This window comes from Bombina bombina, chromosome 3 (genome assembly GCF_027579735.1).
Source record: "Bombina bombina isolate aBomBom1 chromosome 3, aBomBom1.pri, whole genome shotgun sequence".
NCBI classification, from domain to species: Eukaryota; Metazoa; Chordata; class Amphibia; order Anura; family Bombinatoridae; genus Bombina; species Bombina bombina.
Window position 1 is genome coordinate 1,233,851,077 of NC_069501.1, and position 27,811 is coordinate 1,233,878,887.

The 27,811-nt window shown below is 37.2% G+C and overlaps 1 protein-coding gene across 1 annotated transcript in view; it reads left to right on the plus strand.

Annotated features, from left to right (window-relative positions):
* Nucleotides 1–1,062: 1,062 nt before the first annotated feature.
* P2RY6 (pyrimidinergic receptor P2Y6) overlaps nt 1,063–27,811 on the plus strand; it is a 295,087-nt gene continuing 268,338 nt past the window's right edge. Inside the window, exon 1 of the mRNA XM_053708722.1 lies at nt 1,063–1,367. The gene's annotated coding sequence lies outside the window, so the exon portion shown is untranslated. The remainder of the gene's footprint in view (nt 1,368–27,811) is intronic.

The window sequence follows — 27,811 nt, forward strand, 5'->3', positions numbered from 1 at the left end:
AACCGTTGTAAATTGAAACCCAGTTTATAATGTAAGTCAATAGGAAGTGAGGGAGATAGGTTCCAGGCCCCTCTCAAAATTGTCATAAGTAACACCTAATTATAAACCTAATAAAATAATCACACAACACAGACTTCACTTGCATTTTTCTGCAAACAGTTCTTTCTATGCATTCCAATCTGGACTGGTTTATAGACTTTGAAATCTCCTTGATAGCTCAATTCTAGTTAAACTGATTAATTTCAGTTTGCTTGGCTTTGCTGCAATACAAGCAGACAGCTCCACCTACTGGCTATTTTAATAAATGCACTGTTTCTCAATGCTTTTCAATAGCAGTCACATGACTGAAAAAAAAGGTTGTTATTCTGAAACGGTGTAAATTGAACCGTTGTAAAAAGAGGGCCACCTGTACATTAAAAGAAAATGGATTTAATTTAAAATACACTCTAACATAAGATAATTTCAATTTTATTCTGGCATGTCCCTTTAACTTTTCCCCCCAATTTTTCTCTTCCCCTTACAGCTTTCACTCTCAAATCAATTTAATAATTATCTTCTCTAAAAAAAGAAGAAGAAAAAAATCCCCAACATGTTGCATCATCCTCTATTTGTAATCCCTTTACTATAAGTTATGGCTACAAAATAAAAATAAAAAATCATGTGTACATGTTTAGAAAATGTAATTCTAATTAAAAACCCAAGAAATATAGTTTTATAGGAGTTATAATTGATTGATTGAATTAATCAGCATCTCTTCAGAAGATACTGCAATATGATACTGTTTTTAAAAGTGAAAAGATTTAACAGATTTTCACCGGTCTACAAATTATTATTTTTAAAAAAGATGTTAAAAGAAATGGCCAATAATATTTTAACTGGTTTTCATGTTCAATTATCACAATATTCCAAAGATAAAAAAAAATCAGAATTACCATTCTGAACTAAACCACTAAACAAGAGGATATGTGTGATGAACACGTCCTAAGCCTGCACAAGGAGACTATCAGTGAGTATTGAGGCTGGTCAGTATAATGCTCACTTGTGTATGTTATTGTGCTGACAGCTACTGTGTAAGGGAGGGGAGGGAGACTGAGTACTGCACAGTAAGGAACAGACTGGGCTAGAGCTGCTGTGTCTGAGGCTTCAGCGTGTGATCTCTGTGCAAGTTACAAGGGGGCAGATATCATTCCTACAGCAGATCCTACTGTGCTCTAGTTACAAATGGGAGTTTTATAAAATGATCCTATTGCATGACCTTGTCAGAGCTTGATCTACACGACTGTCTGCTCTACAGCTTCTTACAGGACACCAACCCCCTGAATAACAAGCAGGACAGTGCTGGATGGTGATAGCCGGGGTGTGAGTAGGTAAGTGCACCTGTGATCTGTATTATCCTGCAGTAGTAATTCATTAATGGTTATTAAGTCGTCTGTTTATATAGCGTACGTAAGTATAGAGGAGATATTCATATAACAAATCCTATATTTATAATCACACCGATCCCCTTCGGCGGTATAAGTATACTAACCTATTGCAAATTAAAATGTTACACGCTAATTATGTCCTATAATCATTGTTCAAGTTTAATCAATTAGCATATTATTGTAACGAGGGAGTGTGTATATCTATCTATTCCATCTATCTATTTATATATATATATATATATATATATATATATATATATATATACACATACATACACACACTGTATACAATATTAACTCAAAGTAAATATTACATTACTATCTTTGCTTAAAAATTAATTTCACAAGTTTAACCAACATAAACAGAGACACGAGCTATTCTGGTGTTATGCTCCATAAATCTGCATTCTCGATACGACGTCTATTTGTAGCGCATGTGTAGTATATACAAAAAATTACTGTGTGATTTTTTTTGATGTGAGCAAATATAAAATGTTTTTATTTTAGGATATGAAACAAATAGTACGTTTGCATTTCATCAGGAACATAAATTATTAACCCTGTGAGGGCACTGCCACTTACACACTGTTCAGCAGCCTGATCATTATTTACGCGCACTTTTTACCCCACCCAATGGGCAGCAGCTTTAGTGCATCTCTTGCTTCTTCATTCTGTGCTCTCTGACAGACAGGAACACGCGTATCCACCAGGAAATCTACTTACAGGTGCAGCGTTTGTGTAAACGGAAGCGCTAAAACCGCAGAAATGAAGTACAGGTCAATCTTCATAAACCTCCTCGTTTGTTTATTTAAAGTAAACGTTACTATTCTATTACTCTATAACAAACAAGAGTAAGATCATAACGAATTCAAATTGAGTTTGTTTTTCCACATCATATTTACCTCAGTCACCTCACAGTCCTGTCATATTTACCTTCATCTAGTCAAAATCCTCTTTTTACCTCTGTCACCTCACAGTCCTGTCATATTTACCTCAGTCACCTCACAGTCCTGTCATATTTACCTTCATCTAGTCAAAATCCTCTTTTTACCTCTGTCACCTCACAGTCCTGTCATATTTACCTCAGTCACCTCACAGTCCTGTTATATTTACCTTCATCTAGTCAAAATCCTCTTTTTACCTCTGTCACCTCACAGTCCCTCATATTTACCTCTGTCACCTCACAGTCCCTCATGTTTACCTCAGTCACCTCACAGTCCTGTCATATTTACCTTCATCTAGTCAAAATCCTCTTTTTACCTCTGTCACCTCACAGTCCCTCATGTTTACCTCCGTCACCTCACAGTCCCTCATATTTACCTCAGTCACCTCACAGTCCTGTCATATTTACCTTCATCTAGTCAAAATCCTCTTTTTACCTCTGTCACCTCACAGTCCCTCATGTTTACCTCCGTCACCTCACAGTCCCTCATATTTACCTCAGTCACCTCACAGTCCTGTTATATTTACCTTCATCTAGTCAAAATCCTCTTTTTACCTCTGTCACCTCACAGTCCCTCATGTTTACCTCAGTAACCTCACAGTCCTGTTATATTTACCTTCATCTAGTCAAAATCCTCTTTTTACCTCCTGTCACCTTACAGTCCCTCATGTTTACCTCAGTCACCTCACAGTCCTGTTATATTTACCTTCATCTAGTCAAAATCCTCTTTTTACCTCTGTCACCTCACAGTCCCTCATATTTACCTCAGTCACCTCACAGTCCTGTTATATTTACCTTCATCTAGTCAAAATCCTCTTTTTACCTCTGTCACCTCACAGTCCCTCATATTTACCTCAGTCACCTCACAGTCCTGTCATATTTACCTTCATCTAGTCAAAATCCTCTTTTTACCTCTGTCACCTCACAGTCCCTCATATTTACCTCAGTCACTTCACAGTCCTGTTATATTTACCTTCATCTAGTCAAAATCCTCTTTTTACCTCTGTCACCTCACAGTCCCTCATATTTACCTCAGTCACCTCACAGTCCTGTTATATTTACCTTCATCTAGTCAAAATCCTCTTTTTACCTCTGTCACCTCACAGTCCCTCATATTTACCTCAGTCACCTCACAGTTCTGTCATATTTACCTTCATCTAGTCAAAATCCTCTTTTTACCTCTGTCACCTCACAGTCCCTCATATTTACCTCAGTCACCTCACAGTCCTGTCATATTTACCTTCATCTAGTCAAAATCCTCTTTTTACCTCTGTCACCTCACAGTCCCTCATATTTACCTCAGTCACCTCACAGTCCTGTTATATTTACCTTCATCTAGTCAAAATCCTCTTTTTACCTCTGTCACCTCACAGTCCCTCATATTTACCTCAGTCACCTCACAGTCCTGTTATATTTACCTTCATCGAGTCAAAATCCTCTTTTTACCTCTGTCACCTCACAGTCCCTCATATTTACCTCAGTCACCTCACAGTCCTGTTATATTTACCTTCATCTAGTCAAAATCCTCTTTTTACCTCTGTCACCTCACAGTCCCTCATATTTACCTATGTCACCTCACAGTCCTGTCATATTTACCTTCATCTAGTCAAAATCCTCTTTTTACCTCTGTCACCTCACAGTCCCTCATATTTATCTCAGTCACCTCACAGTCCTGTTATATTTACCTTCATCTCCTCAAAAGTCAAAATCCTCTGTCACCTCACAGCCCCCTTATATTTACCTCCATCACCTCACAGCCCTCTTATATTTACCTCTGTCTCCTCACAGCCCCCTTATTTTTACCTATGTCACCTCACAGCCCCCTTATATTTACCTCTGTCTCCTCACAGCCCCCTTATTTTTACCTATGTCACCTCACAGCCCCCTTATATTTACCTCTGTCTCCTCACAGCCCCCTTATTTTTGACCTATGTCACCTCACAGCCCTCTTATATTTACCTCTGTCTCACAGCCCCCTTATTTTTACCTATGTCACCTCACAGCCCCCTTATATTTACCTCTGTCTCCTCACAGCCCCCTTATTTTTACCTATGTCACCTCACAGCCCCCTTATATTTACCTCTGTCACCATACAGCCCCCTTATATTTACCTCAGCCACCTCACAGCCCCCTTATATTTACCTCTGTCACCATACAGCCCCCTTATATTTACCTCAGCCACCTCACAGCCCCCTTATATTTACCTCTGTCTCCTCACAGCCCCCTTATTTTTACCTATGTCACCTCACAGCCCCCTTATATTTACCTCTGTCTCCTCACAGCCCCCTTATTTTGTACCTCTTTCACCTCACAACCCCCTTATATTTACCTCAGTCGCCTCACATTTCTCTCATATTTATCTCAGTCGCCTCACAGTCCTCTCATATTTATCTCAGTCACACTCATATTTATCTGTCATCTCACAGTCCTCTCATATTTACCGGTCACCTCACAGTCCTCTCATATTTACCTGTCACCTTACATTCCTCTCATATTTACCTGTCATCTCACAGTCCTCTCATATTTACCTGTCACCTTACATTCCTCTCATATTTACCTGTCATCTCACAGTCCTCTCATATTTACCTGTCACCTTACATTCCTCTCATATTTACCTCAGTCATCTCACAGTCCTCTCATATTTTACCTGTCACCTTACATTCCTCTCATATTTACCTGTCATCTCACAGTCCTCTCGTATTTACCTGTCACCTTACATTCCTCTCATATTTACCTCAGTCATCTCACAGTCCTCTCATATTTACCTGTCACCTTACATTCCTCTCATATTTACCTCAGTCATCTCACAGTCCTCTCATATTTACCGGTCATCTCACAGTCCTCTCATATTTACCTGTCGCCTCACAGTCCTCTCATATTTACCTGTCACCTTACATTCCTCTCATATTTACCTCAGTCGTCTCACAGTCCTCTCATATTTACCTCAGTCATCTCACAGTCCTCTCATATTTACCTCAGTCATCTCACAGTCCTCTCATATTTACCTCAGTCACCTCACAGTCCTCTCATATTTACCTCAGTCACCTCGCAGTCCTCTCAGGTTTTTTTAGAGGTGGACTTTTTATTAAGGGGACTAGTTTTAGGATAGCTCTTACTCTAATCATCTTACTATTACCGGTAATCCTCACTTTATTGCAGGTTTTACAACTAAACCTTTTCAAGAATGGAATAGACTAGGACTATAAAAATTATGTCAACTTATAAATAGGGACAACTCACATAAAACTTTTCAACAGCTTAAATAAATAGTCTAGTCCAAATTAAACTTTCATGATTTAGATACAGCATGCAATTTTAAGCAACTCTCTAATTTACTCCTATTATCAATTGTCTTTGTTCTCTTGGTATCTTTATTTGAAAAAGCAGGAATGTAAGCTTAGGAGCCAGCTCATTTTTGGTTCAGCACCTGGGTAGAACTTTCTGATTGGTGTCTAAATTTAGCCACCAATCATCAAGTGCTACCCAGGTTCTGAACCAAAAACGGACTGGTTCCTAAGCTTACATTCAAATAAAAATAACAAGAGAACGAAGACAAATTAATAATAGAAGTAAATTAGAAAGTTGCTTTAAAGGGACACTGTACCCAAAAATTTTCTTTCATGATTCAGATTGAGCATGAAATTTTAAGCAACTTTCTAATTTACTCCCATTATCACATTTTCTTCATTCTCTTGGTATCTTTATTTAAAATGCAAAAATTTAAGTTTAGATGCCGGCCTATTTTTGGTGAACAACCTGGGTTGTCCTTGCTGATTGGTGGATAAATTCATCCACCAATAAAAAATTGCTATCCAGAGTACTGAACCCAAAAAAAGCATAGATGCCTTCTGTTTCAAATAAAGATAGCAAGAGAACAAAGAAAAATTGATAATAGGAGTAAATTAGAAAGTTGCTTAAAATTGCATGCTCTATCTGAATTACAAAACAACATTTTTGGGTTCAGTGTCCCTTTAAATGGCATGTTCTATCTGCATCTTGTAAGTTTAATTTTGACTAGACTATTCTTTTAACCCCTTAAAGGGGCAGTAAACATACAAAATAATGTTATATAATTCTGCACATAGTGCAGAATTAGATAACAACATTATCTTAGCGCTAACTTTATACAACATTATATTGCAGCAATATTTTATTATAAAGTAGAATTTCTCAGACCGCCGCTCCTTGCTCTACTGAGCAATATTTTATTAGAAAGTAGAATTTCTCAGACCGCTGCTCCTTGCTCTACTGAGCGGGTCTGTTTTTTTTCCTAAGTGCATCTGGGCAGCTGTCTAGTCACAGCCCAGCCCGATCGCGCCATTACACTCAATGTAGCTTGCTCCCGCTACCAGACGAGAGCGGGAGCGAGCTACATTGAGTGTAATGGTGTGATCGGGCTGGGCTGTGACTAGACAGCTGCCCAGATGCACTTAGGAAAAAAAACAGACCCGCTCAGTAGAGCAAGGAGCAGCGGTCTGAGAAATTCTACTTTATAATAAAATATTGCTCAGTAGAGCAAGGAGCGGCAGTCTGAGAAATTCTACTTTATAATAAAATATTGCTGCACTATTATGTTGTATAAAGTTAGCGCTAAGATAATGTTATCTAATTCTGCACTATGTGCAGAATTATATAACATTATTTTGTAGGTTTACTGCCTCTTTAACGACCAAGGATGAGTCAGGCACGTCCTACAAAGACCAGTCGTCCTCAGGGGTTTCAAGCGGTGGAAACGATCTTGATCGCTTTCAGGGTATTGCAGTGATGCCTCGATATTGAGGCATCCTGCAATTCCCTTTTTTTTTTTTTAGCAACCGATGCAGAGAGAGCCGCCAGCAAAGGTGCGTGGGAGGAATATGAAGGAGGCGGGTGGGCGGCCCATCGCTGGATCACTTCCTGTCTGTGTTGAATTTGTTGAACCAGTGTGAGAATGGCCTCGGGAGCGTGCAAGGGGGGCGGGAGTGCGCGCGCTACAGTACTTATTGCAATGATCAGAAGGAGGGAGGGAGAGGGAAAGTGAGGGGCGATAAGTCTTGGGAAAAGGGGTCTGGGAGGGGGAGATTTCACTTCTCTCTCATGAGATTTCCCCCCCCCCAAACAGCTCTCTTAACCTGTTAAGGTTAAGAGAGCTGTTTGGGGGGGAAAGCTACACTGCGGAAAATAATAAAAATAATAATAAAAAAACACCATTTTAGTGCAAAGTGGGTGCTGGTATACAGCTGCCAGTACCTAGTATGGCCACAAATAGGAAGAGGGGGGACTTTAAGAGAGCTGTTTGGGGGGATCGTGGAAGTTGGGGGGTTAGGGAGGAACCTACACTGCAGAAATTATATATGTAAAAAAGATTAAAAAAAAACAAAAAATGTATTGTAGTACTGGCAGACTTTCTGCCAGTACTTAAAGGGCCATAATACCCAACTGTTTAAACACTTGAAAGTGATGCAGTATAGCTGTAAAAGATGACTAGAAAATATCACCTGAACATCTCTATGTAAAAAAGAAAGATATTTTATCTCAAAAGTTTCTCAGTAGCCACATCCCATTGTAAAAGACTTCTAAGCAACAAATCAGTATGTCTGTCCCGGGACAGAGGAAGGAACGAGCTTTCGTGCACACTCATCTTATTTCCCTATTCAGTGTAAGGAAGTTTACAATGAAATCTCATGAGATCACAGTAAAAGAGTTCATGACCTCAGCACTGCTGATGCTGATTGGCTGCTGTTCATTTCTTCATTTTTTAATTTTTTTTACCTGCAGCTGGGCAGCAGCTGAGTATAACTTTTTACACAGAACTTACTCTGCTGAGCTGAGCTAATTGTGAGGTAAAATATCTTCCTTTTTTACATAGAGATGCTCAGGTGATATTTTGCTGTCAGCTTTTTACAGTTATACTGCATCAGTTTCAAGTGATTTAGCATATGAGTATTATGTCCCTTTAAGATGGTGGTGACAATTGTGAGGTGGGGGAGGGAAGAGAGCTGTTTGATAGGGGTCAGGGAGGGATAAGGGGGTGGGATGTGTCAGGTGGGAGGCTGATCTATACACTAAAGCTAAAATTAACCCTACAAGCTACCTAATTAACCCCTTCACTGCTGGGCATAATACAAGTGTGGTGCGCAGTGGCATTTAGCGGCCTTCTAATAACCAAAAAGCAATGCCAAAGCCATATATGTCTATTATTTCTGAACAAAGGGGATCCCAAAGAAGCATTTACAACCATTTGTGCCATAATTGCACAAGCTGTTTGTAAATCATTTCAGTGAGAAACCTGAAGTTTGTTAAAAAGTGAACGATTTTTTCTATTTGATCGCATTTAGCGGTGAAATGTTGGCATGAAATATACCAAAATGTGCCTAGATCAATACTTTGGATTGTCTATTACACTATACTAAAGCTAACATTAACCCTAGCAGCTCCCTACAAGCTAACTACAGTAATTAACCCCTTCGTTGCTGGGCATAATACTTGTGTGGTGCGCAGCGGTATTTAGCGGCCTTCTAATTGCCAAAAAGTAATGCCAAAACCATAAATGTCTGCTATTTCTGAACAAAGGGGATCCCAGAGAAGCATTTACAACCATTTGTGCCATAATTAGACACGCTGTTTGAAAATAATTTCAGTGAGAAACTTAGTTTGTGAAAAAGTGAACGATTTTTTCTTTATTTGATTGCATTTGGCGGTGAAATAGTGGCATGAAATATACCAAAATGGGCCTAGATCAATACTTTGGGTTGTCTATATATATATATATATATATATATATATATATATATATATATATATACACACACACACACACACGTGAAGGGTTTTTCAGGCATTCCTGACAGATATCAGTGTTACAATGTAACTATCGCTAATTTTGAAAAAAAAAATGGTTTGGAAATAGTGCTACTTTTACTTATTGCCCTATAACTTGCAAAGAACCTGTAAAAATTGGGTATTTCTAAACTCAGGACAAGATTTTGGGAGTCAAAGTTAGAAAAAGTGTGTTCTTTTCAATTTTTTTCATCATATTTTATAATTTTGTTTATAGTAAATTATATGATATGGTGAAAATAATGGTATCTTTAGAAAGTCCATTTAATGGCGAGAAAACGGTATATAATATGTGTGGGTACTGTAAATGAGTAAGAGGAAAATTACAGCTAAACAAACACTGCAGAAATGTAAAAATAGCCCTGGTCCTCAACAGTAAAAAAAATTGAAAAATGGTCCAGTCACTAAGGGGTTAAAGAAGAGTATAAAGTCCCAGCATATCATGTATTTGCCTTTTTTTCAAATTAGAAACTATACCCAGGGGTTAATTGATCAATATGGATGTAACTGGAGTCTGAATTTTCTGGATAAGATAATTTTTCTATTCAAAGAAAGTAATTTTTCTATTATTATTTTTTTATATATAAAAATATAATTAAAAAAAAATGCTTGATTTAACTTACTGTAAACAATAATGGAATAGTCAATTCACTTTCTGAAATATTAATGTTTAAAAGAGTAAGAGCATAATCAATATTAACTGGTAGAAAAGAGATTTTAAAATGATGGAAGTCTATAAAGGGTCTATTATTGAGTAATCTGATCACAATTTACGTAAACAAATTATGATAGAAAAAATGAATGCACTCTTGTCGGCTGATACTCGTATAACCAGTTTTTTTTTTTTTTTTTTAAAAAGTGGGGAAAATGTATTCTCCCTCAAGAGATGGAATTTCAGAAACAGGTTTTGATGTCTCTCTCCCACTCCAGAACTATGATGGTGTTTAAGATTAGAGGTCAATGGGTCTTTGCCGGTGAGGATGAAGTCTAGAACTTCTTTCTTTCTTTCTTTCTTTCTTTCTTTCTTTCCTCTCTCTTTGGAGGGAACCTATCCAATATTAGGATGAGTGAACCCAAAGCTGATTACTTACATAAGATACAGTGATCGTTATTCTTTTCTTCCTCTTTCTTCATTCACTCTCTCTTTTCCTTTTTTTTTTTATTTTTTTATGGTCAGAATAAATTTATTGTATATTGTTAAAAGAAAATGTAGTAAAGAGAATTGAAATATATTATGAATAGTTTGTATTGTTTTATGGACATAATTTGTGTTCCAGGAATCAAACTGTATCTATCTTTCTTTTCTTTTTTGATGATGTTATCTTTACTGAAGAAAAATAAATATATTTTAAACTGAAAAAAATAACTTTTTTTGTTTTGTTTTTTTGTAATTGTAGTCTTTCCATTTTTTTTGTAATGGTAGTTTTTTTTTTTTTTTTTTTTAATCTGGTTAGGGGTCTTGGGGGGTTAGCTGTTAGGTCATGGGGTATTTGGCAATGGGTGTGTGGCATTTAGGGGGTCTTTTGTGATGGGGGGTTGTGGCAGGTTAGGGGTTATTTTGCCTGAACTATATGGGGGTTTAGGGGTTAATAGTGTAGGGAGTTTATTGCGGTGGGTGTTGTGGTGGTTTAGCGGTTATTGGACTAGGGGGCTTATTGCAATGGTGGTTAACACGCAAGTGTAGGTGCAAGTTCTTTTTAAACATCGCTGCTCCATTGAATTTAACGTGTTACTGTGATACCGAAAACACAATATCCTCTGGTTAAATTTTTGCTCATCTTTGGGTTTCGTGCAAGCCCAAAATTTTAACTTTCAATTTGTAATGTGCGTGTTACCCGATGCAAGCAAAACGTTAACCTCTAACGATGTTAACACTCGAGTGGGAGTGGTAAAATCTAGCCTTTTATTGGGAATTACATTTTGAGTTTGATGTCCCTTTAAAGGGACTTTTAAACACTAAATTAAAGGTAGATGGAATGATGCATTCACAGAAAATAGTCTGAGAATAACGTGTTGATGTATTTTCTTTTAAGTTTTATTAAGTTTAAATAGTAACAAAATAAGTGTAAAGTTTTTGAGTCTATAAAATAATGGGAGCTGCCATGTTCTTCTCTGCTGTTGCCAATTAGAGACAGTTATAAATAGGTTACTAGATTGTGCAGCCAATGGCTGTGTGGAATATAACAGTGTTCTGCACTTCCATTTCTAACAGGAACTTAAATGCTCACAATTTCAGAATGGAATTACAGGAAAAGGGTACAAAATAAGTATATGTATGTGTGTGTGTGTGTATATATATATATATATATATATATATATATATATGTGTGTGTGTATATGTATATGTATATATATATATATATATATATATATGATTTATCATTTTATATTACCATCTCAAAATTTTAATGTCCCTTTAAGTGCTCCAGTCTCTCTGGAAGTGGAAACAAGTACAATTTTCAGAGGTGTTTGCAGCAAAAGCTGTAAAAATAAAAGACTGTAAATTGCAACGTTATTTTATTTACAATAATTAAACAATTTATATGGATGCAATGTTAAGTTGAATGTCCCTTTTATGTTGTATGCTGCTGTGTGCCTCATAAAGTTTGTCAACCTAGGGCACACAGTGCTGGTGAGAGATAATTCCTCACAGCCTACAGTCTAGTGCTTGTATTGTGTTAATACATTCAGAAATTTTTTCACATTTATTATGTTAATTTATTGTCACAAGTTTTATATCCCCTTTAGTCTATATTTGGATACAGTTGATTAAAAATGTAACATTAACCCCTTAATGACCGCAGCACTTTTCCATTTTCTGTCCGTTTGGGACCAAGGCTATTTTTACATTTTTGCGGTGTTTGTGTTTAGCTGTAATTTTCCTCTTACTCATTTACTGTACCCACACATATTATATACCGTTTTTCTCGCCATTAAATGGGCTTTCTAAATATACCATTATTTTTATCATATCTTATAATTTACTCTAATTTTTTTTATAAAATATGAGGAAAAAATGGAAAAAAACACACTTTTTCTAACTTTGACCCCCAAAATCTGTTACACATCTACAACCACCAAAAAAATCCCATGCTAAATAGTTTCTAAATTTTGTTCTGAGTTTAGAAATACCCAATGTTTACATGTTCTTTGCTTTTTTTGCAAGTTATAGGTCCATAAATACAAGTAGCACTTTGCTATTTCCAAACCACTTTTTTTCAAAATGAGTGCTAGTTACATTGGGACACTGATATCTTTCAGGAATCCCTGAATATCCATTGACATGTATATATTTTTTTTTAGAAGACATCCCAAAGTATTGATCTAGGCCCATTTTGGTATATTTCATGCCACCATTTCACCGCCAAATGCGATCAAATAAAAAAAATTGTTCACTTTTTCACAAATTTTTTCACAAACTTTAGGTTTCTCACTGAAATCATTTACAAACAGCTTGTGCAATTATAGCATAAATGGTTGTAAATTCTTCTCTGGGATCCCCTTTGTTCATAAATAGCAGACATATATGGCTTTGGCGTTGCTTTTTGGTAATTAGAAGGCTGCTAAATGCCACTGCGCACCACACGTGTTTTATGCCCAGCAGTGAAGGGGTTAATTAGGGAGCATGTAGGGAGCTTGTATGGTTAATTTTAGCTTTAGTGTAGTGTAGTAGACAACCCCAAGTATTGATCTAGGCCCATTTTGGTATATTTCATGCCACCATTTCACCACCATATGCGATCAAATTTAAAAAAACGTTAAATTTTGCACAATTTTAGGTTTCTCACTGAAATTATTTACAAACAGCTTATGCAATTATGGCACAAATGGTTGTAAATGCTTTTCTGGGATCCCCTTTGTTCAGAAATAGCAGGCATATATTACTTCGGCGTTGCTTTTTGGTAATTAGAAGGCCGCTAAATGCTGCTGCGCATCACACGTATATTATGGCTAGCAGTGAAGGGGTTAATTAGGTAGTTTGTAGGGAGCTTGCAGGGTTAATTTTAGCTTTAGTGTAGAGATCAGCCTCCCACCTGACACATCAGACCCCCTGATCCCTCCCAAACAGCTCCCTTCCCTCCCCCACCCCACAATTGTCCCCGCCATCTTAAGTACTGGCAGAAAGTCTGCCAGTACTAAAATAAAAGGTTTTTTTAATTTGTTCTTTTTTTTTTTTATAGCATATTTACATATGCTGCTTTGTAGAATCCCCCCTTAGCCCCCAACCTCCCTGATCCACCCCCAAAACAGCTCTCTTACCCTCCCCCTCTGCATTATTGGGGGCCATCTTGGGTACTGGCAGCTGTCTGCCAGTACCCAGTTTCAAGAAAAAAACGTGTTTTTTTTTAAAAAAAAATAGAAATTCTGTAGTTTAGCTTCACCCCCCCTCACAGACAAACCCCAACACCTTAATTGATTATTAAAAAAAAACTTTTATTCCCTTTTTTTTTGCATTTTTTTTTAAACTTTTTTCTGTAGTGTAGCGGTTCCCACCCGCTCCCTCCCCGTGCACGCGCCCGCCCCCGCCCTTCCGTACACGCGCGCGCGCCCGATCACCCACGCCCACGATCCCGCCCCTCCTGCACGTCGCCAAGGCCATCGATGGCCATCACCAGCCTCCCACCCACCAACGCGGTAAGCCAACAATCTCCGGTGCAGAGAGGGCCACAGAGTGGCTCTCTCTGCACCGGATGGCTTAAAAATGTTATTGCAGGATGCCTCGATATCGAGGCATCACTGCAATAACCGGAAAGCAGCTGGAAGCGAGCAGGATCGCTTCCAGCTGCTTTCCACACCGAGGACGTGCAGGGTACGTCCTCAGGCGTTAACTGCCTTTTTTTTGAGGACGTACCCTGCACGTCCTCGGTCATTAAGGGGTTAAGGAAGTTTTTAAATGTTGGGCAAAATATTCTTAGCATATATTTAAAGGGTCATTAAAGTTTGCAACTATCACAATTTAGTATAATGCCCTGAGATCTACATTATAAATCACTTGCTATTAATGGTGGAAAAAACACAGCCTCTTTATGCAGGAAAATCTTTTAAAAATTATTTGTTTACCTCTCCCAAGACTGCCTTTCCAAAAATCTGTTCTTCTTTATTTCATATTCCACCATTAGAAAAGGTGATTTCTTGAATATCAATCGATTTACCAGCTCTTCCTATTTATATGTGTCTGGTTGATGGCTGGTAAATTTAACATAAATTTAGATTTTTTTTAGATAAAAATCAACTGCTCTTTTAAAGGGACAGTCTGCACCTTAGTCATTTAAAAGTCTTACCTTAGATTAAGCTGCAAATAGCCTGCTGCTACCCTTTCTATATCAGGCAACAAGAATGATAAAAAAGTTATTTTAAAATGAATATTGTTTCTGGCTACTTTGAAATGGCTGCCAAACTCTGCCCACTGATGACATCAAGCTCTGGCATGCATATGGCATCCGGTTCACAAAATGCTCACTAGTTGGATTCAACAGACTGTCAATGCTATTCAGCAGAGTGCCTAGATGCAGCCCAGATCGTAATGTCATCAGTGAGCGGAACTTGGCAGCCATTTCAAAGTGACCAGAAACACTATTCATTTTAATGCGCAGGAGGACATTTACAGCTTTATCTAAGGTAAGACTTTAAGATGACTAAGGTGTAGACTGTCCCTTAAAATTCAGAGTTGGTGCTATTGCATTGTATTTTTACTATGAATTGTTGATTATGTAATGCTCCTTTAAGAAACAATCAACAGAAGAAAGGAATTCCTACCAACTGATATACGTTAATAATCGCAATATTGCTTCAATATTTATCTAATATCCCAAATAACTTGTAACTTATCACCTAACGTCTTACATGTTTCTGTTTGTTACACATCTAGTCTGTTAATTTTGCATTAAACATGAGAAAAGATGTTCTTTCCTGTAAGTAATAACCTGCCAGAAATGTGGTCTGCTTTATGGGGGGACAAATCATTTCAGATTGAGCAAAAAGCATGAACACTTTAAGCTGTCAAGTAGAGACTGTCCTTCAGCTACTGCCAAATTGAGAGCTTAGTAATGAATTCTCAATTCATTATATTTCAGAACATTTTCTTAACCTCTTTATGGCGATTGAGTATAATGCCAAATTAAAATGGCAAAAAGCCAAAAATTACATTATTTAAGTTAAACTTTTGTTACCCATAGCAACAATAAAAATATATGTTTTAAATAGTATAATAACCAAATACTTGTTTCTATAGCAAGTACTTAGGACTGCCAAAGAGAAGAAACACATTTCTCTTGTATAGAATGGCTATACATTTAAGTTTAAAAAAGGGGTGTTAATTGAAAATTGCCTTCTTCCAGAAACTAGTCATTCTCAAAACTTCTTAAAACTAAGTAGAAAATATCTCATTTGTGTTCTAATTAGTGTTAAAGGGACAGTCTAGTCCAAAACAAACTTTCATTATTCAGACAGGGCATGTAATTTTAAACAATTTTCAAATTTACATCTATCACCAATTTTGCTTTGTTCTCTTGGTATTCTTAGTTGAAAGCTAAACCTAGGAGGTTCATATGCTAATTTCTAAGCCCTTGAAAGCTGCCTCTCATTTCAGGGCATTTTGACAGTTTTTCACCACTAGAGGGTGTTAGTTCATGTGTTCCATATAGATAGCACTGTGCTCAGGCACGTGGAGTTCCTAGGAGCCAGCACTGATTGGCTAAAATGCAAGTCTGTCAAAAGAACTGAAATAAGGGGACAGTTTGCAGAGGCTTAGATAATCACAGAGGTAAAAAGTATATTAACTGTGTTGGTTATGCAAAACCTAGGAATGGGTAATCAAGGGATTATCTATTTTTTTAAAACAATAAATATTCTGATGTAGACTGTACCTTTAAATTACACATTTTGTTGCACAGGGCATGACAAATCCTGGGAGTCAAGGAACCACAACTCCTTAAAGTGATAGTAAATCCTAGCATTTGTGAAATGCTAGGATTTACCAGTGGAACAAATAAAGTGGACTTTCAGTCATGAAGTATAAAATAGTTTGTTTACTTGTTTGAAGCGTTCACGCGCTAAGCACCTCAGGCCGCCTGCAGCAGAATGCTATTTTTCAGTGAGGCGACGTTTACCCCTCTTAGCCAATAACCGTGTGGGCCATTACACCGGATAGCTAGCACACTATTGGCTAAGCTCAAAAACACTAGGATTTACTATCACTTTAAATTTTACTTTGGCTTCCTAACGTTTTTGGATTATTCTTTGTATATATTTACTTTACTTCCCTGACTCCTAAAAACAAAATGTGACTGGATTTTTTTAGTATTTTCTGGCTTGCTCTAAACTTTTAATATAAATTTGTCAACAACTGTTGTAACATATGTTACCATGGATATTTTTCAGAATTGGATTGGCTTTAGACACAATTCCGTTTATGATGCCTGAAGACTAAAAGAATACGTTATGGTTCTCTGTTGCATTTTATCTGGACCCAATTTTTCAACTTTCTTGCATTTGCAGGACACACAGTGTTATAAAATTGGACCACTTATATACTCTGAGTAGATTCCTTTTGTACATTTATCGCCATGTCTGTATATGTAGTTTGTCAATAACTTGATAAAGAATTGATCACTTGAAGTTGGTTCATAAAAAGTATATATTTTTGTATCGATTAGTAAAACTTTAAAATATGTTTTAAAACTCTGCAAGTGAGAAAAAAATAACTTCTTATATTGCCTTCTTTTTAAAAAGTTTGTGACTTTGAAAAAGCAAAGTACAGAACAGGGATTAACCCCTTGTCTGACAGAAAAACAAATAGTGCAGTAATTCAAATCCTGGTTGCCAGTAACCTTATTCAACTATGATAAATCCTGCTTCTGTCTATGTATTGCCATTTGGGGAAACGTAGAGCTTTGGAAATGTGCAGTAGTACTACAGACTCCCTTACTGCAATTAACAGGCAAGTTGTGTGCTTGTGATAAACAGCCCCTGCACATTTAAAGGGACAGTCTACACCAGAATTCTTATTGTTTTAAAAGATAGATAATCCCTTTATTACCCAGTTTTGCATAACCAACACAGTTATATTAATATACATTTTACCTCTGTGATTGCCTTGTTTCTAAGCATCTTCTGACAGCCCCCTAATCTATTGACTTGTATTTTAGCCAATTAGTGCTGTGTTATGCTGACTCTTAAATAACTCCACGAGTGTGAGCACAATGTTACCTATATGGCTTATATGAACTATCAGTCTCCTGTTGTGAAAAGCTAATAAAAATGCAGGTGATAAGAGGCTGTCTGTAGTGGCTTAGAAACAGGCAGAGATTTAGAGGTTAAAATGTTATAAAGTATATTAATGTTGGTAAATCTATAAAGAGGGTGGGCAGACAAACAAAAGTTGAGCAGTTTATTAAATAATAATAAAAAAGAGCAGGCAAGTAGCCAGATAAACTTTTTTTGTGAGGGTAAAAGATAAATGATGGCATTTCTAGTTCTCATGACAATCAGAGGCTAGCATTTATTGAAATTTGTCCTAAGTGTTTTGAAACAGAATCTTTAAAATGAAGATTTAACAAAAGTTCTGTCATGTAATTGTTTTTAACATAAGACATAAGTCAAATAGTGATCATTAGTATTCATTTTATATTATCTATAATTTTCATGAGAAACACACTTGAGAATAATTTTAGCAGGGCCTAAAGCATTTATTGCTAATGAGCAGTAACCTTGCTTCTTGAATGCTAATAACCCCAAATTTTTTCTTTCATGATTCGGGTTTTAAGTTGCTTAAAATTGCATGCTCTATTCAAATCATAAAAGAAAATATTTGGGTTTTTTATCCCTCCAAGAAGCAAGGTTGCTGCTCATTATCGATAAATGCTTTAGGGCCTGCTAAAAATATTCTCAAGTATGTTTCTCGCCATCGAATAATGAAAGAAAAAAATTGGATTTAGTATCCCTTTAACTAGTTTACTTTGTAATATATACTATGATCATCTGGGCATTTTCTTTCTCTGGAAACAAGAAATTGTTTAAATAAAAAAATTGGTTGTAAAATATAAAATGTTATTGTGTGTTAGCAGAATTGTAAAATATAAATCACTCTTTGTGTTAGCATATGTGTAAATCATGAAAGTAAAAATTTGGGTTCAGTGTCCCTTTAAAGTGAATGTAAATTTTGATGCTAAAGTGCCCAGTTTTTAAAAATTCTTTTAAAAACAGGGGCACTTTAATTCATCAAAATTTACATTTTGCTCATTGTGAAAAAATACTTACCTTTTAAACTTGAAAGCAGCTCCAGCTTCCTCCGGTCATCGCAAGCCATTTCTGACGTCAGAAATGATGGATAGTTATCCTCCAATCACCGCTCCCCCCCCCCCCCCCCCGGGGGAATTGGTGTCTGATTCAACGCCGTGATTGGAGGAAGTTGGATTCCTCATTTTAGACCCAGGAAGAGGCTTTGCGACGTGTGGAGGAAGCAGGATCGGCTGGCAAGTTTAAAAGGTAATTTTTTTTTTCACAACACAAGAGAAATGTAAATTTTGATGAATTAAAGTGCCCCTGTTATTAATCAAATTTTTTAAAACCGGGCACTTTTGCATAAAAATTTACATTCACTTTAACTATTAATATAGTTGCTGATTAAAATCTCAAGACACTTTTATAAACTGGCATTTAAAAGTGTGTGTGAGTTTATGATATATTTTATGATATATTTAAGCAGTATAACTGGCATTTACGGCATAACTCATTAGGTTCATTGGATGAAAGGCAGTCAGCTGTTATCTTTAGTGTCCCACACCACCCTCCCATTCCTGACAAATTTCCTGTCCTGCCCTTTCTGTACTTTTCAGGGGCACTCACAGATCATACTTTCAATACGAACTCTCTTTGCAGAAACCAAGCAGCTATTCTTCCTAAAGATTCATGGTGTAGTAAATTAAGAAGGGATTGAAAGGGCAGAGTGGTGTTTACATTTCTCTGCAAGCAGTAGCTAGGAAATGTGCAGGATTAACAAGAGCACATGTGCACAGATACTGTCCAGTATCCAGGCCAGCAAGAGGCATGGGGTGGGGCAATACGGCTCTTAAGGGGCTATGTAAACAATGTAAGCAACACCAGATCCCCAATATTTTATATGCCAGGCAAAATTTTGTGGACACCAGCGGTGCACAAGTGCTAAATGATTACCTCCTTCTTGGACTGCATCTGAATATAAGGGTCGGATGGACTGCTATGGCCCCTTCAGACTGCGTGCCCTTTGTCGGTAACCAGTTCCCGATGGGTCAGTCTGCCTCTGTGTATTCTTTTATGTTGCCTGTGCTACAATGAGAGGGAAGGTGCACCACTGCTCACCTTAGGGGGAACACTTGTCATGTTCAAACAGTAAAACGTGATTATCAATGTTGGAAGATGGCAAAGTAGTATGCTACAATTCTCATTGCTGTAGGAATATTGATAAGCCCATCACAGACTGTTGTAAATATGTGTAGAATTGTTAAAATAGAGGTAAAATATTACGAATTGTGGCTTCAGAAATTCTCCAAGCCCTGTCCTATGCCCCTTTCAACAAACTGATACACTGAAATATTAAGGTAAAACAACAAAGTACATGCCAAATAGCCCTTTGTCCATCAAGGTCTGCAAAGTCCTGCAAAACACTTTAGCAAAGGCAGCATGGGCACGTGCCTTTCTCTCTTTAGAAGCTATAGCTCTAGCGTTAATTGACTATAGCATAAAGGCTATTTGATTATGCAGACTTGTGTATCAAAAAATGTTTTTCCTTACAGCATTTGAATAGTAACTATTTTAAAATTAGGTGTTTATTTTTATGTGACTGCTATTGCTTCCCTTTTAAACAGCTTTTAATTTAGAAAAGATTATTTCATTGTGTGGCGAGTTTTGTAGATTATCTTTTCTAAAGGAGTGTGATTTACCCCATATGTATCAAAGGTAAGTAATGCAAATATGACATTCTGTAACAAATTAGAGCAAGCCATGTGCATTATATTTTGTGTTGACGTTACTAAGGTTCCTGTAATGTATTTTGTTTGTGATGATTTCAAGTGCAATAATCTTGGAAGCCAAATCTTAAAGGCAACAATTACAGTAACACTTAAAGCATCTGAATAGCTCTGAGTTGCATTAAAAAGCTATTCTTGCTGTCTATGGACTAAAGCTCAGATTGGCTCCTCCAAATAAAGCAAATGGGGGGGGGGGTTGATAATTGCAGTAAAAGAAAATGTTAAGACTTGGCTGATTATGTTATTTAATAGCAACACAACAACTGTCTTGTAATTACAAGATATTTACTGTCCATTTAATGAGTGAGGGTGGCAATTCTATGGTTATTTACTGAAAATATTTGACATATTTATTAAGATTAGATTGTAAAAAAGTTTCTTAATTCTCACATGATGTTTGCTACAATACCATATTAAGAGCAGTCCTGCAGTTCCTCATTTCATGTTTTAGTTTCTGTTGTTATTATTTTTAATATTATTTATTATTATTATTAATAATAATAAAAAGGGACATTATACTGCATGGTACAACTGTAGCATGGTTACTGCGCACAATACTGTTGTTCTTCCTCCTATGCCTGCAACTACTCAAATTAATGTGTGGACTTACACTTATCTACGAGTAAGCAGTTAAACCTAAACTTTTATTGTGCCAATATAAAAAGCAAACTAATAAATAATGAGAGACCATCTCCAGTAAGGCTATATAGAGTCATCTGTGTTAATCGGTATGGTTTCCATACTACAAGTTAGCCCCAACAGATGAACTCTCGCTTCTATGGAAGGACCCTCCAGTTATTCCTGGCCAATAGCAAGAACCTCCACTTCAGGTCAGAGAATGGGAGTTCCGTACGAAGGAGTAACTGTTAAACCAACAAACCTTTTTTGGTCAATATATGGACCTTTGTGACCTTTGTCATTGTGCTTCAGTCAACAGTAAATCTGACTACCATGTTTTTAAAAGCCTTACTTAGTAGATAAGAGTGAGTGCACCAAAAAGTCCTCTAATTTTGTATTAATTTTTAACTACTTTGGAGTGATAGCACCAGTGGATAGGTTTTCCTTATCTCTATATCAATAGTTATTGTTGCATTGTCAGTTGATTTTCTATAATTACAAATATTCCAAATCGTTTTCCCATTGTAACCCCTTCAGGTTCCAGTTTGTGAAGTCTCACTTCTTTATACTAGACCCTGCCATCTTGGAGCTTAGGTATTGCGGTGACAAAAGCAGAACACGTTCACAGTGACATTGCCAGCTGTATCAAACACTTTGGGTTAGTGTGCACAATACAGAGCAGAATTTTTTTTATATTTGCAGTGGCTGCTAGATGGCTAAAGACACGTGCGTGCTCCTGAGTTCACCCAGGATTATTTTTTAATAAATGACATCAAGAGAACTAAGCCAAAATGACAACAGAATTAAATTAGACAGTTTCTTAAAATGTCATGCTCTATACAATTCTTTTTAAGTTTTGACTTTCCTGTCTCTTTAATATGCCTTCTTTTAGATGGCTATCTTCCTATCAGATCAATATTTTAGAAGCCTTAAAGGAACATTGAACACTTTAAGATAGTAATATAAAATAAGTCATATATGTAAAAAAAACTCTGCAGAACACTGGCCATTGGCTGCACACTCTAGTGACCTATTTATAACTGTCCCTAATTGGCCACAGTAGAGAAGGTAATCTAAGTTACAACATCAATTATACATTATTATATCACATGCATGACAAGATGAACATTTCAGAATGTCTTATCTATCTGAGCTGTCCTCATATCAACACAGTGAAGACAGGAGTATCATCAAGGATAATGCATACTTTGGTTACAAAGTCCTCTGTTCATGTAAAAATAAAACCATACTTTGGGAGAACACATCTCGACCTCGATCACATACTTGGCAATGTTTTTTTTTTTTTTGTTTTTTTTTTAATATTCAGAATCCCTGCTGTTCTTCTTTTTTTTTTTTGGAACTCCATAATTTGTATGGATCTTCTAAATAACCTATTAAAGAAGCTTATTTGCAAGTAAGTGGCCACCAACATAGGATTTCTCCTGTATGGGTGTTGGGTAGGTTAGCATCTCGGATACAACATTTTCTGCCACTAAATTTTGTTCAGGACTGTATGGTACAGTTGTGTTGATGTTCAATGCATTGTCCTCTCAATAATGCTTCCACGTCTTAACCCTTGTTTTCTCTACAATTATTTGTGTGGATTGCTGCAGGTTTTCTTTGGAATTCATTGCATGAAATTCTCCAGCTTCCTCTTTTTGGCATCATCAAACAGATTGTGTATCAGGTATAATTGTTTAAATTCACCAAATCTCTGTTCGCATGTGTGTTGGAGTCCTCATTGGTCCACACACATAGGTTTCATAGGATTTGTTTTGTCTTTGAGTGCATTTTTGAAGTGAAACATGTGTAGCCTTTGCTTAAATAATGCATGTGCAATAGAATGTGTCATACATAGTAACAGTAGATGAGGTTAAAAAAGACAGAAGTCCATTGAGTTCAACCTATACAAATTAATATATTTTACGATAATAGCTACAGTTGAGCTTAAATGAATCCCATTAAAACATGGCATGGCAACATTTATTGTGTCTTCTGCTAATTTCAATTTCACAAGTTCCAGCAGAGCTTCTGGATTTTATATTTCAGTTTTCTGGCTCATTCCTTCTAAGTAGCAGGTTTGTACTGGTGCTTGCGTGTCAGCCCTTTTACTGTGATTTCTATGTTATCCATTCTTGTGATTTAATTTCTTCATAGATCCACTTCAACAGGATGCAGTATCTGCCCCTTTATTACATAATGCTATTCAGGAATCCACGGCCAAATATTTTTCTGGTGTGACATTTCCCATTAGTTAAGAAAAAATGTTTTCTAATGACAAAATTTACCTCTACCACTTGTATTTGGAGGAAGCAAGGCCTGCCACTGTCATTTTGTTAGCAAAACTTAAACTTGTATTGTTTCTTATTGTGTCTGAGGTTAATTAGGGACAGGTATGTAACAATGTTAGACCTTAGAAGTTTGCGTTGTGTATTTCCAAATCTCAGAATTGGTAAATGTGGTAAAAAAAAGCTAATGAAAGTGTATTGCAAATGTTTCTTATTACTCATAATTAAACATTTTATATAACAATCTTAAAGGGATACTAAAACCATTTTTTCTTACTTTCATGATTCAGATAGAGCATGCAATTTTAAGCAACTTTCTAATTTACTCCTATTATCGATTTAACTTCATTCTCTTGCTATCGTTATTTGAAAAGCAGGCATGCATAGCTTAAGAGCCAGCCCATTTTTGGTTCAGCACCTGGGTATCGCTTGCTGATTGGTGGCTAAATGTAGCCACCAATAAGCAAGCACTAGCCAGGGTGCTGAACCTAAAATAGGCCGGCTCCTAGCGTTACATTCCTGCTTTTCAAATAAAGAAAGCAAGAGAACGAAGAAAAATTTACAATAGGAATTGGTTGCTTAAAAATGCTCTATCTGAAACGTGAAAGAAAACATTTGGGTTTAGTATCCCTTTTAAAGTGTTTGATATCCCTTTAAAGCATCCATTCCATAATGTATTATTTACTTTGTGATTGCTTAGCCCTTTGTTTTAATTAAGAATTTTCTCCTATTACTCAATTTCCCCTAATAGAATAGTATTTTGCTAAGTGTTGTTGTTATTCTAATTAATGTCCAGCTTTTTAGCCGTAAAAACCTCCTGTCCGTTTCCTCTATATTTTCCACAGCTATGAGGGCACCATATGACCGTGAAACACTTTATTGCAGTGTTCTACACAGAAAATTTTGCTATCTGAGTGGCATTATAAAGTAGCCGGGTGGGGAAGTGTGAACATTTGCGATATTATAACATTTTCTTTAATTTATTAATGATACTTAAGCTTTCCAAAGCAAAAACTTATTGCATTATTTAACAATAAATAGGTTAAATGATAATTTGAGCAGCAAACAATGAAAACATTTAATATTAACTAATGTTAGATTAATATTGGCTTAAATTTTAGCCTGGTGGTCAGTAAAAGCAGCCTGGTGGTGCGCCCACTAAAAAGTCCTTGGGGAGAACACTGATGTAATTATTCCGCTATATAAATGTTCTTCATAAATTCCTCAATTCCATGCATGTGTTTCATCATCTCCAGCATAGATTCTGCATGTTCATGTATTCTCAGTTTTTTTTCCAGATACATCTTCTAAAAGTTTACATAGCAGAAATAGTTATGAGATAAGGCTGGATAGTTATGTACTTTCTTTAATAAGATCCACATACCTTTAGGTGATGTGAGTGAGTTGTTGTCTTCCACAACATAATTGCTTTGCATGTCTGTTCTTTCTGACCCATTCTGCTGGGTTATCATTAGACCAGTCATATTTTCTGTGTTATTAAACTTGCACAGCCAAATTACTCTGCTTTCCCAATGCAGACTTTAAGGGGCCGATCCGATATGCAGTGTCGCCCGCAAAAGCCGGTGACGCCAAATTTTGCGCTGGTTTGGTATCACATATACAGCATAACATAGAAGTTACGCTCGTATATTTCTGCCTTCGGACGTAGTTTTTTGGCCCATAGACAGGTATACCAAACCCGAGCAGTTTGGTATCCAATATACAGTGTAAGGACTTGCGTGGCGAAAATGGAGAAATCTTACTCCATTTTCACCTTGCTACAAAATGCAGGCGTAGTAAGCCTTACGCTGAGTATTGGAGCCCCGTAGCTCCCTAAACTACCTGCAAAATAAAACCTAACACCTAACGCATGCGCAATGTATCTACCTGTCAACTGCAATCCCCCGCCGCAATCCCTAATAAAGTGTTTAACCCCTAAACTGCCGCTCCCAGACCCTGCTGCCACCTACATTAAATATCTAACCCCTTAATGTGATCCCCCTACACCGCCGCCACCTATATTGTATATCTAACCCCCTAATGTGATCCCCCTACACCGCCGCCACCTATATTATTTATCTAACCCCCTAATGTGAGCCCTCTACACCGCCGCCACCTATATTATATATCTAACCCCCTAATGTGAGCCCTCTACACCGCCGCCACCTACATTATATATCTAACCCCCTAATGTGAGCCCTCTACACCGTCGAAACCTATATTATATATCTAACACCCTAATGTGAGCCCTCTACACCGCCGCCACCTATATTATTTATCTAACCCCCTAATGTGAGCCCTCTACACCGCCGCCACCTATATTATATATCTAACCCCCTAATGTGAGCCCTTTACACCGCCGCCACCTATATTATATATCTAACCCCCTAATGTGAGCCCTCTACACCGTCGAAACCTATATTATATATCTAACCCCCTAATGTGAGCCCTCTACACCGCCGCCACCTATATTATATATCTAACCCCTAATGTGAGCCCTCTACACCGCCGCCACCTACATTATATATCTAACCCCCTAATGTGAGCCCTCTGCACCTCCGCCAGCTCTATTACATGTCTAACCCCCTAATGTGAGCCCCCTACACCGCCGCGACCTACATTAAAATTATTTTACCCCTAATGTAATCCCCCTACACCGCCGCCATCTATATTAAAATTATTACCCCCTAATGTGAGCCCCCTACCCCGCCGCCACCTATTTTAACTACATTACCCCCTAATCTAATCCCCCTACACCGCTGCCACCTATAATAAATGTATTACCCCCTAAAATACTAAAATGTCCCTACCCTAAACTAAATTACAAATAGCCCTGAAAAGGGCATTTTGCGTGGCATTGCCCCAAAGTAACCAGCTCTATTACCAGCCCTTAAAAGGGCCTTTTGCTGGGCATTGCCCCAAAGTAACAAGCTCTATTACCAGCCCTTAAAAGGGCCTTTTGCAGGGCATTATCACAAAGTAATCAGCTCTTTTACCTGTAATCTGACCCCCCTACACCGCTGCCACCTATATTAAATATATTAACCCCTAATCTAATCCCCCTACACCGCCACCACCCATATTAAATATATTAACCCCTAATCTGACCCCCCTACACCGCCGCCACCTATATTAACTATATTAACCCTAATTATATTAGGGTTAATATAGTTAATATAGTTATTATATATATTATTAATATAGTTAATAATTAATATAGTTTATATATTATATTTTAACTATATTAACCCTATCTAACCCTAACACCCTTAACTTAATTATTATTGCAATAAATCTAAATAATATTAATCTTATTATCTAAAATATTCCTATTTAAAACTAAATACTTACCTATAAAATAAACCTTAAGATAGCTACAATATAATTAATAATTACATTGTAGCTATTTTAGGGTTTATATTTATTTTACAGATAACTTGGTATTTATTTTAACTAGGTATAATAGCTATTAAATAGTTAATAACTATTTAATAGCTACCTAGTTAAAATAATAACCAATTTACCTGTAAAATAAATACTAACCTAAGTTACAAATACACCTACACTATCAATAAATTAATTAAATAAACTACAATTATCTAAACTAAAATATAATTAAATACACTAAACTAAATTACAAAAAATAAAAAAAGATTACAAGAATTTTAAGCTAATTACACCTAATCTAAGCCCCCTAATAAAATAACAAAGCCCCCCAAAATAATAAAAATGTCCCTACCCTAAACTAAATTACAAAAAGTAATCAGCTCTATTACCAGCCCTTAAAAGGGCCTTTTGTGGGGTATTTCCCCAAAGTAATCAGCTCTTTTACCTTTGAAAAAAAAGAACAACCCCCCCATTACAACCCACCACCCACACACCCCTACTCTAAAACCCACCCTATCCCCCTTAAAAAAAAACTAAGTCTAACCCCCAAGTACTCCTTACCTGTCCTGAAGACTGGCGAGAAGGTCCTGTCCCAGGCGGATAAGTCTTCTTCCAGGCGGCGACCTCTTCTTCTTCCAGGAACCAGCCGGCGCGTAGTGGAGGAGTTGAAGACTGATGACTGCGGAGCTGAAGACCGTCCCTCTGGAACTGAAGACTGGTGATGCAGGAACTGAAGATCGGCGACGCTGGAACTGGAGACCGGAGCCATGGAGCGTGGAGGATCCTCTTCATACGATCGCTGCCGTACACTGAATCGGAATTCAAGGTACGCAATTAAAAATGGCATCACTTGAATTCCTATTGGCTGATTTGAGCCTTCAAATTCAAATCAGCCAATCGGATGAAAGCTACTTTAATTCTATTGGCTGATTAGAATAGCCAATGTAATTACAGTAGCTCTTATTCTATTGGCTATTCAAATCAGCCAATAGAATTAAAGTAGCTTTCATCCAATTGGCTGATTTGAATTTGAAGGCTCAAATCAGCCAATAGGAATTCAAGGGGCGCCATTTTTAATTGCGTACCTTGAATTTAGATTCAGTGTACGGCGGCGATCGTATGAAGAGGATCCTCCACGCTCCATGGCTCCGGTCTTCAGTTCCAGCGTCGCCGGTCTTCAGTTCCAGAGGGACGGTCTTCAGCTCCGCGGTCATCGGTCTTCAACTCCTCCACTCCGCGCCGGCTGGTTCCTGGAAGAAGACTTCTTCGCCTGGAACAGGACCTTCTCCGCCGGTCTTCAGGACAGGTAAGGAGCACTTGGGGGTT